The sequence below is a fragment of the Parambassis ranga genome, unplaced genomic scaffold, assembly GCF_900634625.1.
Source record: "Parambassis ranga unplaced genomic scaffold, fParRan2.1 scaffold_33_arrow_ctg1, whole genome shotgun sequence".
Classification (NCBI taxonomy): domain Eukaryota; kingdom Metazoa; phylum Chordata; class Actinopteri; family Ambassidae; genus Parambassis; species Parambassis ranga.
In genome coordinates this window covers 59,240-75,841 of record NW_021144803.1, presented here as the reverse complement: position 1 = coordinate 75,841, position 16,602 = coordinate 59,240, and the positions used below count along the sequence as shown (strand labels likewise).

At 40.7% G+C, this 16,602-nt stretch overlaps 4 non-coding genes across 4 annotated transcripts; 1 reads left to right on the top strand and 3 right to left on the bottom strand.

The window, feature by feature from the left end:
• Positions 1–7,712: 7,712 nt before the first annotated feature.
• On the bottom strand, positions 7,713–7,785 carry trnav-cac (transfer RNA valine (anticodon CAC)). Its single transcript has one exon. It is a non-coding gene; the product is annotated as a tRNA-Val (tRNA).
• Positions 7,786–7,935: 150 nt separating this feature from the next.
• trnai-aau (transfer RNA isoleucine (anticodon AAU)) lies at positions 7,936–8,009 on the top strand. The gene has a single exon. It is a non-coding gene; the product is annotated as a tRNA-Ile (tRNA).
• A 5,439-nt stretch (positions 8,010–13,448) lies between these two features.
• trnav-cac (transfer RNA valine (anticodon CAC)) lies at positions 13,449–13,521 on the bottom strand. The gene has a single exon. It is a non-coding gene; the product is annotated as a tRNA-Val (tRNA).
• Positions 13,522–15,587: 2,066 nt separating this feature from the next.
• Positions 15,588–15,669, bottom strand: trnas-uga (transfer RNA serine (anticodon UGA)). The gene has a single exon. It is a non-coding gene; the product is annotated as a tRNA-Ser (tRNA).
• Positions 15,670–16,602: the final 933 nt, after the last annotated feature.

Genomic DNA, 16,602 nt, shown 5'->3' with positions numbered 1-16,602 from the left:
TCGGAAAACACGTCCTCCAGTAGAGTGACTTTACTTTTAGGTTAGTGTCTCAGTTGAGATCACTGAATTAGTCTAAGTGAAGTCTAAGTGCCCCTTTTCCATGGTGTGTTGCGCTCCACACGACCATACGTACATGTGCATGTTACTAAATAGACACCATAGATAGATAACTTGATAACATAATAAATAATCATTGACTAACCAAATCTAATCTACAGTTTAGTCCCCTACTAAAATTAGTATTAAAAGTAGTTTAGTAAAGTAAAGTAAAGTAAATTTGTTGCAGCCCTAAAAGTAAGCGCCGGGCCCTTTGATGCTGAGAGGTTCAGACTAAACAAAACAAAAACACTAGTAGACTTGCATGCATCCTCCTGGTCATTTAATGGTGACAAGAGCAGCAAGCAGCATGAAGAGAGGATTCACCTGTGCATGAGTGAAGGATTCACTTGTGAACGAATGAAGGATTCACTTGTGAACGAATGAAGGATTCGCTTGTGAACAAGTGACGGATCTACTTGTGCAGCCTTCACAGCTTCACAGCCTGGCCCTTCATAGAGCCAGGCTGCACAATCATTTCCAGAGATTGTGCACAAGTGAATCCTCTCTTCATGTTGCTTTCTGCTCTTCTCACCATCAAATGACCACAAGGTCACATGTAAGACCACTTGCCTTTTTGTTTTGTTTAGTCTGCACTTGTAGACATCAAAGGGCCACACATGCATAGCAACACTTTCTTTGTTTTTGTTTACTATGAAGACTCTGTGGTTGTGTGTACTCACAGACAACAAGATCAGTGTGCAAATGGCTCTCTTCCTCTCTAACATACACACACAGTGTGTAGACACACAATTATGTGCTAAAATACAAAACAAGCCAGAAACTACAGTACATGAGCACAGGCCTGCAGGTAAAGGGTTAATATGGTAATTAAGTTGTTAACTGTAAAAATCACAAATTTTACCTCCTACCAACAGGGTAAACCACCAACAATCAAGAATGCATGATTATGTAGTGCCATGGCTGTGCAGTCAAAAAAAGTGTGTTTATAATGTAAGTCTATGGGACAAAATGGGAGAAAAAAAGAAAATCCAATGCTGTGCAAAAACTAATAATGCAATAAAGTCAATTTTTTTACTGATGTTTGACATGACCAAGACTGTAATAAAGGTTAAAAAGAATCCAGTCCACATTCACCTTTTCTATTAAAAATGAGCCATATTGTGTGTTTTTTTTTCAATTTTCAGCACCACCCCTTATAAAATTGGTGATTAAAGGGTTAAAATCCTGGGGGAAAATGATTTTTTCACTACTGTTGATTAGAACTGAAATTAATTAAAAGGTCTATGCAAAAAAAATTAAAACAAATATTTATCTAATATATTTTTAAAACTGTTAAAGTTAGGGGACGTTTTTGTCCCCGAACAACACATTAGGAAGAAAAAAAGAAAATCCAGTGCTGTGCAAAAACTAATAATGCAATAAAGTCAATTTTTTTACTGATGTTTGACATGACCAAGACTGTAATAAAGGTTAAAAAGAATCCAGTCCACATTCACCTTTTCTATTAAAAATGAGCCATTTTGTGTTTTTTTTTTTTCAATTTTCAGCACCACCCCTTATAAAATTGGTGATTAAAGGGTTAAAATCCTGGGGGAAAATGATTTTTTCACTACTGTTGATTAGAACTGAAGTTAATTAAAAGGTCTATGAAAAAAAATTTCAAAAAAATATTTATCTAATATATTTTTAAAACCGTTAAAGTTAGGGGACATTTTTGTCCCCGAACAACACATTAGGGTAGTGTTTGCGAACAATGCATGAGGGTTAAGATAAAATAAGTTTGAGCCTATAGAGGGAGAAATCACTAACAACACACAACACAACACAAACAAGATTGCAGTGAATAATCTCCAACACTCACATCATGAACTACAACAAATCCTTGTTTTTCTCTCCCTATGTAAAGGTTACTAACACATTCATTTAAAATTGAGATAATCCGTTCACCTGAAGTAAGGGCTGCAGTTCGCCAAGATGACTTTGTGGATATTAAAGTCAACCTCCTCCACTCTGATGACGGCATCACAGAAAAGCTCCTGGTCAAGGAGATCCTTGTAAACTAATTCCCCGTCTTTTTGAGTCATGTTGACTTTGCAGACTTTATATTTTCTCTGTGTTTGTTGCCTGTCTCCTCTCAGTATGTAACAGAAGTTCAAAGACACACTGTGACTGAAACCCTTGTCATCAAAGCACTTCACATCACCATGGAGACATGTAAACATGTTGACATTTAAAAACTACCCATCATGCATTGCATTTGTGTTTTTAGTTGATTAGTTTGATTGCCGTTGCTAGGCAACAATCAAACTATTGTTCTTCACCCTCTTTCTTCTTTTTATTCTTCCGTACGTTTTTTGGCGCAGCGTATCTTCAGCATACATTCACCGATTTCAGCCATTCAACTATCAAAATGTTCATCTCACAGAGGACATTCCGGGTCAACTTCAAGTTTTTTTCAAAAAATTATGATTTTTCAAATATTAAGCATCTTCTGCGTCATTTCTAACATGGGAATCTATGGAGGAGCCTTCAAAACCACCTTCAGCTTTGACATGTAACTGGTTCCACATGCTTTCAGCTACAGACACCATTCAAACATTCTGTTCAGCCCTTCAAGGTCTATTAAACCAGTATTCAGATTTGTTCAAATGTGTTTTGTTTTCAAAATATTAATAAAACAAATTCAAAAGCCTTTTAACGTTGAAATCCATGAGAGAGCCCTTCAACGAGGGTCATCTGCCAAATGTATCTCCTCCTACAAATTTTAAGCTACAGACTCCATTTTAGTCTTAAAACACTCATTAGATGCTGCTCTATCAAACTTGTATTCAGAATTTTCAAATTCTGAATCCTTTCCGCACGCCAGGCTCCCAAAGTTGGAGTGGTTTTTGAGGTCTCCTCAGAGTTTAACATTAGTGTGTATTGCGTGGAATGATCAAAGGCAGAGTGGATGATGTCATCACTTAGAGTGGAGAGAGGTTGAGGAGATGCCTAAAAAAATCTCTCTAACCTGCGCTTAGACCTGCACCGTCCATCTAACTGGGATACATTTTATATCAGTTTGAAGGAACACTCGTTAGCTTTCTGATGGTGTGACTCTTTAAACTGAACACCAAACCGTTTTGCCTTTATACCCAGCTGTTTGGGGAGAGTGCCGGTCATTCTTCCATTAAGACATCATGTAAAACCAAAAACAGAGAAGCAGAGCAGCCATATTGTGTAACTCGCCACCATCTCCACATCTTTGACATCATACACGTAAAAATTATACTGTGTGTAGAGCAACTTCTTGTGATTCTGACGGTGTCCTTATTTTTGGTATGAAGGCTTCAGTTTGGACAAAAAGAGAAGTTGTTCGGAGGGTGCAACCCCCATTAAAATACATAGAATCTGCCCTGACAAGAGTAAAAGCAGTTTAATCGTCACCTGTGTCTCCAACTTACACACTCGGGCAGGCAGGGCCGTTACCATGGTGACAGGCTGACACACAGAGGCATACAAAGCAGCCATATTTGTAGTCTTTATCAGACTTTAAGCACTATATCTGTCATATGGATCATCCTTCAGCTGTATACTACTTTTCCACATTCAAATCACACAGCCTGAGCTTCTTATAGTCTTATGGTATTATTCCAGCCTCAGCCCTTTCATATGGTATATTCACAGGCTATTCTTTAAGGTCATGACTTCATACTGTTCTTGTCTTCAGCTGTTTCTCTTTCATATCTTCATAATATTAGAACATTTTCTACTTTTCCAAATAAGAGCTTCATTTTTTTTTAATTCTTAACCATGTTTCAGCAAATTAAGTTCAGATTAACATTCAGTTGATAAACATTCAGGTTGCCATGGATACAGGAAAACATTCACAGGCACCTACAGAGGACCTATACTCTGCTTATTGATCAGACTGTCAACACAACTGTCATAATGATCATTCTTCAGCTGTCTGTTACGTTTCGACATTCAAATCACACAGCCTGTGCTTCTTATAAGCTTAAGATATTATTCTAGCCTTAGACCCTTCATATGGTATATTTCCAGGCTTCATACTGTTCTTATCTTTAGCAGTTTCTCTTTCATAGCTTCCTAATGTTCAAAGGTTTTCTACTTTTCAAAATAAAAGAGCTTTATTCTTGCAGATTGGTCAGTGTGTTTCAGCAATTTAAATTCAGATTGCAGATTCTCAGGGAGACAGGCAAACATACACAGGCACATACAGAGGACATCTATCCTGTTTATTGATAATAATAATAATAATAATTGAAACCTTTATTAGTCCCACAATGGGGAAATTGCTCAAGGCAGCCCAGCAAAGAGCGCCATACACCAGTGAGTACACTGGAGGCTATGCAGGTAAAGTGTCTTGCCCAAGGACAAACACCAGTGACTAGGGAGGAGTTGGGATCGAACCACCAACCTTCCGGTTACGGGACAACCCTATTATAACAACAACAAACAACATTATATCTGTCATATTGTTCATCACTCAGGTGTTGCCTTTCCACATTATATGGTATGGTATGGTATTATTCCAGACTCAGACCTTTCATATGGTATATATTCAGACTATTCTTTGACTGCAATGTTTCCCCATCATTATATCAGGTAGGTCAGAGGAAAGATGTGCATACACACAGACACATGCGCAGACACACACAGACAGGTGTGCACACATACTATACGTATACTACTACTATACTAGAACATACCGAACAGAACACTCGCCCCGAACTGGATTTTTTTCTTGAACCATCCCAACCCTAATGGGGCCTGCTAAAGGCCAAAAGACAGGACAGATTCAATCAAGTGACTCTGTTCTGTGAAGTATGCTGACTTTTCACACTGCTCACATGTTATATGTTGATCCCCAGCGTTACAAGGCAGTCAATGTGCTGAAATAAGAACAGCAGGTTTTCTGGTTCACAATACTACAATAAATGTGTTGATGATAGCACACCTTGAGTTTGGACAGTGTACAAACAACAGATCTATACTCAGTACCATACAGACTTTCTGGAGACATGGTCAGCAAAGTCCCACAACGTTCACATCCTGTCAATTTCCATTTCCTTGATCCATATGGTCCTAGTTCCGTGATATGACAACAAAAAAACACATAAAAGTAGTTAAATATGGCAATGCATACAAACACATTTAAAAGTTAAAATATTATTAAAACATTACTATCTTACTAATTACTAACCACTTTCTCTGTTCAAGATGCAGGCGAGCAATTCGCCAGGTAGCAGAGTCTGAAGGCAGGCTGTCACTGTTGTATTTCTGCTTCTGAGCTCACTGGTTTGTTCCTGTTTCCTGGTGATAACCTGTTAAAAGAATAAAAGTTATTTATTTTATTTAACCTTTACTTACCCAGGAAAATATCAATTAAGATCAATAATTATTATTAAAAATTAAATTAAATTAAGAAACCTTTATTAGTCCCACAATGGGGAAACTGCTTAAGGCTATGCAGGCTATGTGTCTTGCCCAAGGACACGCAACACTGACTAGAGAGGAGTTGGGATCGAACCACCAACCTTGTACTGTACACAGCATATAATTGGCTGTTGACAATACGCTACATAGATATGTGTGCGGTATAGCACATATTTCATGGTGAAAATACTTTTTTTATATTCCCTTGAATACTGAAACTGGAAAGTCGAGAGGTCGCCGGTGAACTCTGGCATCTGACATCTTAATCATAGTAGTTCCGTTGTTTGTTACTTGCCACAAGTTAGACTAGAAAACAGCTGTTATACAGTGCTTATGCATTTTTTTCAAATTTTAATTAATTAAAAAAATGGTTACGTTGCCTTTATAGACTGCGGCTACAAATAGCCGTTTGTAATTTGTAACGTTCAATTTCACAATGAAGTCATGTCGCTTGCTAGCATGGACAACAATTAATAACGGCAATTTTTCCCTTTGCAAGCGTTTCCTTGGTTAACCAAACTGAAGTCGATTTTTAACCCTCATGCGCTGTTCGGGACATTTTTGTCCTCTGAGAGTAATTTTTCTGTTTATTTTGGCCATAACTTTGTCAATATGTGAACAAATTGAATCATTTTTGCTCAACAAGCTTAAATTTACATAAATTTTGTTAATATGATTTTAAAATTTTTCACAGGTCAACAGTACACTGTGGGCAAATTTTACCCCCTTATGTGTTGTACTTTAACGGTTTTAAAAATATATCAGATAAATATTTTTTTGAAATTTTTTTGCATAGACCTTTTAATTAACTTCAATTCTAATCAACAGTAGTGAAAAAATCATTTTCCCCCAGGATTTTAACCCTTTAATCACCAATTTTATAAGGGGTGGTGCTGAAAATTGGAAAAAAACACACAAAATGGCTCATTTTTAATAGAAAAGGTGAATGTGGACTGGATTCTTTTGAACCTTTATTACAGTCTTGGTCATGTCAAACATCAGTAAAAAAATTGACTTTATTGCATTGTTAGTTTTTGCACAGCACTGGATTTTCCTTTTTTCTCCCATTTTTGTCCCATAGACTTCCATTATAAACACACTTTTTTTGACTGCACAGCCATGGCACTACATAATCATGCATTCTTGATTGTTGGTGGTTTACCCTGTTGGTAGGAGGTAACATTTATGATTTGAGGAGGTGATGATATGATATTATGATATGAGGAGGTGGTGTGAAGGAGGAGGAGGAGGTGTGGAGGAGGAGGAGGTGGTGTAATTTTAAACATGGTATATGGATCCTACTCGTGTTGTAATTAAATAAATCTTCTTTTTATGGTATCTGACCCTTGCCCTGTGTGTGAGTCAAACCTGTGTGCCCTTGTTTTCATTTCCCGGGTTGAGGCCCTCGTCTCGCCGGGTGGCGTTGTTAGCACCCTTTTCCCCTCCCCTCCTGAGCTTCGTCACATACTCAACACCAACGATGGTCATCACAGACGTCACAATTCTGCGACACAGGAGCGGGCAGACAAGCTGTGTTGTTAGCAACAAGCGCCTGTTGCCAGGAAGTAGAGCCCAACTCCAATGCACGGCTCACAGATAAGGGAGATGTCGACTGTCTTGCTGTGAAAGTGACACAGAAAGGCGCTCGCAGACGTATTCAAAGGTTCTCGTCATTCTGAAGTTATGAATGTTGAATGTTATGAATGAAGTCAGTGTCGCTAAAAGCAGTCACATCACTGTCCCACAACTCCGCACCCACACGCATCTCTGTACAGACGCTGCAGCTACTGCTCTCTTCCTTCTCAGCGTTCTTCTTAATTTGGTTGTAATTATGTTGGCTACGATCGGACATTAACGTAAACAAAGCCACACAAGCACACATTGTGTGACGTCGTGTCCTCTTCTGCGCATTAAGAATTAATAACTAATTGAGCATTAAGACCTGCAGTCTGAACGTAGCCTTGGAGAAGTGGCGAAACGTGTTCAAAAAACAATCCTTCAGTCCAGGTGTCTCGATGTAAACTCCTGAATAAACTGAGTTGTTTTTTAGCTAACCAACGTGCAGCAGCTGATCAATGAACACAGCTGCACTGCTTCCTGAACCAAACTGGGCCAGCTCTCCTCCAGCCGCCTTTTCAGTCTGAATGCACTTCTTTCTTCATCAGTTTTACTATATCCCTACAGGAAGAAAGACTCTGAACAAAACAATGTTATGTTTCTGCCAGGTTTCGAACCAGGGACCTTTCGCATGTGAGGCGAACGTGATAACCACTACACTACAGAAACTCACAATATGTTTACTTCAGACAATAGGGTGACCTTGGTGTCAGCGATTTCACGTCTGAAATAGTTCAGTTCTCCTGTTGAAGTCTGTTAGTCTAGGGTTATCATTTTTTTGTTGTCCGACGAAATGACAGGTGTGTTAAACTTTTCCAGTGCTGGTTAGCTCAGTTGGTTAGAGCGTGGTGCTAATAACGCCAAGGTTGTGGGTTCAATCCCCGTACGGGCCATTTTGTGATTTATGCTGAGAAACAGTGTGACTTTAGTATGAACACACCTTACGCAAGCCACGCTGGAAGTGTGTGCTTACTCTGTCTCTGAGAAGCATCTGTGACACTCCTTTGAGGACAACAATGTTCACATTTTAGACAGAGAGGAAAGGTGGTTTGAAAGAGGAATCAAGGAAGCATCTATGTTAAGCTGGAAAAACCTTCCCTTAACAGAGGTGGTGGTCTCAGACGTCATCTGACATACAATGCAGTGATTCCATCCATTCCAGGAAGTTTTCCTCCAAGTCACATACTCACAGGAAGAACAAAGGGCTGTCAACCAGTCCCCCTCCGGCAGTCTCACAGCCGTTAGCCAGTCGTTAGACACACCTGGCACAGACAGCCAGACCATCACAGGTAATCATGGAAACATTTAGTGCCATTGTTTGTAAGTTTTACCCAGACCACCCACTGAGGTCTGCAACCACCCACTGAGGTCTGCAACCACCCACTGAGGTCTGCAACCACCCACTGAGGTCTACAACCACATATAAACCATTGTTTCCCCACCAACGGTTAGAACTGGTGAAGCTGCTTGGATGAGCTGCGAAACGTCTTCAAGAAAACTCTACAAGTCCAGACGCCTTGCCTCAATCTTCTCTACGTATGATGACCTGGGTGACTGAGAATCTTTGTTGACATGAGGTAGGACTGTATTAATGACTGGAAGGAAATTTTAAAAATTCCCTGGCCGGGAATCAAACCCGGGTCACAGAGGTGAGAGCGCCAAATCCTAATCACTAGACCACCAGGGACACTGGGTTGGTTTCACTTGAGCAGTTGTTCCACAGACTTCTGATGATGTGATATATGACCTACTTTTGGTATGTCAGGACACATCATGGAGAGGAGCTGGAGGATCTGAGGGGCCTTGTGCTTCATGGTCTAAAAACAGTTCTGAGAGGCAAGTCCAGGTCAAACAGGTTAAGACACACAGCAATGCCTGACCTAACTCTGTGCTGAACGTACCTGCACACACAGACAAATCATGTGAAGAGCGCAGAGCCTGCCTACAATCAGACACAGGTGCAGCATGTTAGGGCAGGGCAGCTAATCAGCGGGGGACGAGCACACAGAGGTGATACCAAGTAAATCCAGGGTCAGTATTGCCGATACCAATACCGATACCGATACTTTTACTTTGAAATTTCATGATCATAAATAATTATTTTTTGCCTTTTTTTTTGCCTTTAAATAGATTATCGTGATTAGCAGAATAATAATACACAAGAAACATTTGTTAAGTAAATCAAGCTGCAAACAAAAGTGCAGAACTGTTTAAGTTTGAAATTTTAACTTCACAATCATGTCAGCAATGCTCCTTGTGACAGCCATGGCTCTTTGTGAATCATGTAGGTGAAACAGCATGACTAAGATACTTTTATAAAAGTTTAACACCTATCTGCATGGAGCCTAAATATGAAGAATAATGATCCTTCAACAGTTATCACCAAAGCATAATTATATTAATTATACTGAAATACATATCATTATATAAACTTAAATAATTACATTATTAGATATATTTTGGAATTTGAGAAAAACGAGATTTATTTCAGCTGGTGATATGATGACTGTTCGGTCATTCTGCTAAAATTGCATGTCTTATTACAGCACTCAGAAAGACGCCATTAATTCATGCTGCAGATTACTCTAAACTTTCACTTCTTTAAATCATCTCCTGGATATTCATGAGTGTTTTGCAGTAAAGCCTTTGTCAGTGACCACTGTCTCTGGTTCATGTTTGGGGATCTGCCTCTTCCTCCTCCCTCTGTTTACTCTGCAGCTCGAGGTCTTTGGGCTCTGCTGCTTTATGTTTGTGTAAATGAGTTGTGTTTCCACAGCGGCAGGTCACTTTTCTGCACACCTCACAGTAGCAGTTTCTTCTTCTACGTCTGTCGCTGTGAAATAACTCCAAACAGCGCTCCTCTTCCTCTCTGCCATCTCCATGATGCTAGCTGCACTTTACAGCCAATCAGGAGCTCCATCTGCTCCGGCAGAGTGGAGAAGGAGGGGGAGGGGCGGAGTGTGCCTGAGCACTGAGCAGAGAGAGAGAGGAGCGCTGTCTGCACCGCGAGTAAATACGAGTAAAGTTGCTGAAGGTATAGAAGAGAAACTTCCACAGAAATATCGATCTCATCACGTTAGTATCGAGTAATTACTGATCCTAACTTTGGTATCGATACTATCGATATTTAGATCGATTCGCCCACCCCTACCCTGAAGCCATGCCTCCTAATCACAGGGACGCACCATGTTAGCCATGACGCTACACCGTCTTTGCTTTGAATGCTCAGCAGTGTGTTCCTACGCAGTCAGTTTATGTTCTGGATAAACTCCTGTAAAGCTAATCAACAAGGGTGGTGATGCTACACAGCCAGTTAGCATTAGCACAGCCAGTTAGCATTGGATGTATGAATCTTCAGTGCATTTCCTCCTGTGTTTATGTTGTTTACAGAGCAGTTCAGCTACCTCACATCACCAGACACCTACCTGCTCTACTTTAGTCTGAACACCAATCATATGCAAGACCTGTTCAAGGACAGTAAAACTCTGTTTATTGACAATTTATAAATGTTTATTGTTTACTGATTGACAGGTCAGAATTCAAATCCTGAGCCTTGAGCAGACCCACCAGCTGCTGGAGCTCCGTCTGAACTAAGTCTGACCTCTGACCTCCTCACCATGGTCCTCCTGCAGCAGGTGCAGCCAGCTGTTGTTTCTGAGGAAGCTGCAGGCTCAGATGATGCTGTGGCCAACCTGGTGACTGCAGCATCCTCATGCTGACACACACAGTCCTGTATAGTAGGGAGGCGTCCCACACCTAGAACTGGCCTGTTATCTCTTCAGGTTCTAACATGTTTGGTGCTTCTGTTCTTTTTTTGTTGATCATACATGAGAATAAATATCTGTTCACTGAAAAACTGTAACTGTGTTTGTTGTCTATTACAGAAAATATTAAATCTTTGTTATTTTAAAAAGCTGCACAAATAATGAAAACCAGATAAGTTGGCAACAGTTTACTGTATTTGGATTTAAATAAAATGCATTACATATATATGAACAAAATCAGTGATCATTATCAAATGCTGTCCTCAGGCAGGTGAAGACTGGTTTGGTGCAGCGTCTGGTCATAAGATCACAGAGCTGTGGAGAGAATATCACAATTACACAATGTACAGTAATTACAGCATAAAGAGAGCAGCAGTAAACTGAACAATGATAACAGCAGCAGGTCTATGACAGAAGACGCTGCTCTGCTCTCCCTCAGCAGAGCTGAGGATGCAGCTACAACAACACAAAGACAACTAGCATGTTAAGCAGCCCTGACGTGACCGTGATAATGACCATCGACAAGAACAAAGTCTGTACCCACATCAAGTTTGTCTGATCATCAGAGAAGCTCAGAAAAACCCGTAAATGGAATAACGCAGAAAGCTGCCGATCAGAGCCTGTTAGCATCATATTAACATCACGCAAACGTAGCCTTGTGAAAGTTGACAGCGTCACTAACATCTCTGCTCTTCTCGTACTGGCAAAACATTCATCTTAACAAGTAACTGAACGCTGGTTACGCAGTGATAAAAGATACAATGTTGTAAAAACAAAAACTCACACATGATCAGCCTACCTGTCTGGAAGAACTGTGCCCACCACAGCATCACTTTGTAGCCGCTTCTGCTCCCTCAGTTGTTGCCACACTGTAAAAAAGGATTAAAGCAATAAGTCAAAGCAACTTACTTCTTTAACTAACTTTAACTTAACAAAATGAGTTATGGTGTGTATATATGTGCACGGTTGACTTCCCCTCCCCACCTGGTTGGCATGTGGCTATGCTGAATAAGACTCCATTCACCCTGGGGAAATCAATCCGGCTAGAGCGGGAATCGAGCCATATCCAGATATATCCAAATTGTTTTTTTCTGAGTATGAACAATGCGAATCTGGATATATCGAGATTGATTTCAATCCACCAACAAATCAATAAATATTTCCTTTAATTAAGCCAGGAGGGCAAACAAAACAAACTAAAAATCACACTTTGCGTGGTTCAAAATGCAAGGCAAAAGTTAACCAACTAAAATTCTCACCTAACGTGGAAAAGCCACTACAGGGCAAAAACAAACCTAAATCAAAGCATGGCAAACAAAAGGCATGGCATGGCATGGAAAAACCTGGTCACGTGGCTGTAGCATGGCATGGCAGAGACGAAGACAAGACCAAACACAATCCCCCTGGGTGACGACAAGACAAACTGGCAGAGAGTGCAGGGAAGACAAAGACTAAATACACAGGGACCAGGGAAGACAACGAGACACAGGTGACATACATGAGGGCAGGGCTGGGTATCAACAAGGAGGGAAAACACAGGAAATAAAACACAAGACAATACACAGGGAGGACAGGACTACCAAAGTAAAACAGGAAACACAAGACAAGACTAGACAACTAAACACAAACCCAGGAAAACAAAACACCAGAACTACAGGAAAATAACAATAACTAAACACAGATTAAACTAAAAACCCAAAACAAGGAAAACAAAACCATAAATAACACCAAGTCGTGACAATTTGTCCCTGCTTTCTCTCCTGCACTGGGAAAAACCATTACCCAGGTGGTTCCGGTCCACTAGTCCACTCTGTTTCAGTTAACCTGTCCGCACAGAATTAGTCTCTGTAAGAACTTGTAGAGCCTGGATAGCTCAGTCCAGGGTTCAAGTCCTTGTTCGGGCAGAAAGCTTGGTCCTGTGTAGCAGCAAGTAGGAGGCTTGAGATGGAGATGGAGGTGGAGGTGCAGTCTATATAGCATGTGGTCCTGACAACACACAAAAGAAAAACAAAAACATTCAAAATGTCTTGTGTGACTATTTTAGGGTTGTAAATGTTCAGGTACCTCACAATTGAGTTTCATTACTCTTCCTTCTCAGCATTCTTCTTGATATTATTTGAATGTAATTACTACGATGGGACATTAACGTAAACAAAGCCACACAAGCACACATTGTGTGCCGTCGTGTCCTCTTCTGCGCATGCGGGTCACTTCAGGGCCACAGTCCATTCACACAGGAGAGTGGTAGCAGTCGCATATTATTTTGTAAACACCAAAAAATCGGATTTCACCAAAAAATCCTAATTGAGCATTAAGACCTGCAGTCTGAACGTAGCCTTGGAGAAGTGGCGAAACGTGTTCAAAAAACAATCCTTCAGTACAAGTGTCTCGATGTAAACTCCTGAATAAACTGAGTTGTTCTCAGCTAACCAACGTGCTGCACTGCTTCCTGAACCAAACTGGGCCAGCTCTCCTCCTGCAGCCGCCTTTTCAGTCTGAATGCACTTCTTTCTTCATCAGTCTTACTATATCCCTACAGGAAGAAAGACTCTGAACAAAACAATGTTGTGTTTCTGCCAGGTTTCAAACCAGGGACCTTTCGCGTGTGAGGCGAACATGATAACCACTACACTACAGAAACTCACAATATGTTTTCTTCAGACAATAGGGTGACCTTGGTGTCAGCGATTTCACGTCTGAAATAGTTCAGTTCTCCTGTTAGTCTAGGGTTATCATTTTTTTGTTTTCCGACGAAATGACAGGTGTGTTAAACTTTTCCAGGGCGGGTTCAATCCCCGTACGGGCCATTCTGTGGTTTATGCTGAGAAACAGTGTGACTTTAGTATGAACACACCTTACGCAAGCAGGAACATGCTTGGAAGAGTGACTTTCACCCAGACCCACCTCCACCACATATAAACCATTTTTCCCACCAAACAGTTAGAACTGATGAAGCTGCTTGGAGGAGCAGAGAAACATCTTCAAGAAAAACTTGAAAAAGAAAAAAGAAAAAAAAGTCCACACGCTCTCTATGAACATGACCTGGATGACATGTAAATATACAGTGTGCTCTTTGTAATCTGTATTCTGGCTCTAAAACAAGTGCCCCTTGTGAGGGTTGAAGTCACAATCTTCAGATTATGAGACTGACTCGCTGCCTACTGCACTAATGAGGCTCAGAAAGAGGTGAAACATGGTCTTATTTCTTTTTCTTTTTTACCAATATGCCAATGTGAATTAAAAAAATGATTAAAATTATATACACTATTATTTATTTAATAGTTGTGATTGAGATATATATTTAGTTTTCTTCAACATGTTTCTAATGCAGCTACAGTATCCCTTCTCCATCTTCCTCACCTCTCTTCCTCTGCCTCAGTGTCTCCTCTCTCTCTAAAGCTGAGCTCCAGCTGACAGACTTTTCATTATGTCTGTTACAGTTTCAGCTGTATGCAGATATCATCCTGGCAGACAATGGTCCACTATAGCAGGATAATAACAATACTTTTTAAATGGGCGTTCGTCATGTAACCATGTTCTATAACTCCTTAAACCAGCTGACTGCTGTCAGTCAGAGTGACTCAGCCTTCATGGATGAACCACACAGGTCAGAGAACACTGTCCTCAGACCTGCTGTTCAGTCTGTTATAAAGCTACGAGCACGTCACGCCCCCTCCCTGAACATGACCGGCTCGTTATCATCACTCATTCAGGTCAACAGCAAATTAGCAAAACCCACGTAGCAACAAATCCTGCTCCTACGCTGCATGTTCACCTGAACTGCAGATTCTGCTGTTCAGCAGCGAAACGTCTTTAAACCCTGTCTGTCTGTTTGTGTGAGGCTGCAGTGAGAGGGCTGTATGAGTTCTGCACACACGTTTCAAATTAAGATTAAGACTTTTCAATACTTTAAGGGCCTTCATTTTCCCACTATTGATTCATCAACTTTTAATACTTTTTAAGACCCCGCAGACACCCTGACCTCAAATGTCACTTTGTATAACAACTTCATGCAGTGAAACTGAAAGTGTAATGTATTTTATTGTGTCAGCCTGAAACCATTCAACCATGTGTGGTCGAACGAGACTACACTAGTGTGCATGTGCATGGAGATCCAAATCCCAAACAATCCATGAACCAATAACACACACCGCAATTTATTCACCACTAGATGTCCTACTCGAGCACTGTGTCAGAGAGTGATAAGAGAAGATAAGATAAGATAAAACAGTGGAGACTGCGACCTGAACGCAGCGCGGCCATCCTGACATGAACAGCGTGCTGTCCACAACAAGTTTGGAAAAGCTCAAGGATGAACACTTAATAAACAATCTGAAATCTTCACTGACACTGATGTGGACAGACTGAGAGTGTGTCTGTCTATGCTATCTCAACAAGTCTTGAGCCAGAGATGAGATTTTTCATCTGGTCACCACATGATGAATCATTCTGACTATTGTAGTACCTTGAGATCTGCCTTTCCCAGGTGTTTTGTCCTTAAGGTGAAGCAGTCTCTGCCTCAGGGTGAAACTGGGTTTGAAATGTGCTGGGACATTTTATCCTTTGCCTTTGCCTCCTCATTGCACACCAGTTGTTCTCGGCCCAGCAATTTTAAAATGACAGTTTTTGGAAGTGTCAGATGGACTGTGCCAGGGTTTGGTCCTCAGACATGGAGGAGCATAAAGTGATCTTGGAGATGAAAAGAACCGTTGTTGGCAGGATTCGAACCTGTGCAGGGAAACCCCAACGGATTTCAAGTCCATCGCCTTAACCACTCGGCCACAACAACTTGAAAAAGGTAACAATGAAGAGTCTGACAACCCAGGTTGGTTCTGTCCATGAGTGCATGGTCTTGTCCAGGTTGTCCTGTCCAGTTTGGTGTTGGCGCTCCTTTACTTGTTTCCATTTCATTCGAAGGTAAATCTGCGCCGACCAGAGTCTCCGTTTGACAGACAGCTATCACAGAAAGTTAAGTCAAAGTCAAAATTCCAGAATGAAAATCAGAAATCTAGAATAAGTGGCAGCATTCCAGTATAGACATCAGTATTCCAGAATGACAGGCAGAATTCCCTGCTCTCACTAATTTTAATTAATTTAATTTGAATTAATTGCTGCTGTCACTGACACTTCTATCAGCAGTATTACTACACAGCTGGCTGCATGGCAGTGAATGACATGCTGATTACAAACACAAGTCCACTGTGATGGTTCACTTAGACAGGCACTGAAATGTTCTTCTTTGTGGAGCCTCTTCCAAACCATGATCTGACAACTATTAAACATCCAAGACATGAACAATAAAAATCAACCTTTCATTCATGTTAGGCTGAAAACACATCAGAAGAGTCTTCATCACTTTGTGAGATCAGTGAGGAAGAGTATGTTCCTCAAACAGAAAGTGAGACTTCAGTAGATGTCAGACAGCACAAGAGAAGCAGAAAGACTGATGTGAAGCATCAAGGTATCATGCTGAAGGTTAGTTCATACTTTTAGACCTTCCTCACTTTGTGAGGCCTCAAACAGTCTTTATGCTGCTAAATATTGTATTAGACAAATGGAAAAGAATCATTGTTGTGCTAATATCACAGATGGATAGCATCTCCATCACAGTCTAATATAATGTTGTGGTCCAGGTGCTCCTAAAGCTGTCAGAAGATGCCATCTTTCAGTGTCTCCTTGAAGCCTGTGTAGATGAATGTATGGAGAGCAGCAGCAGCTTTGT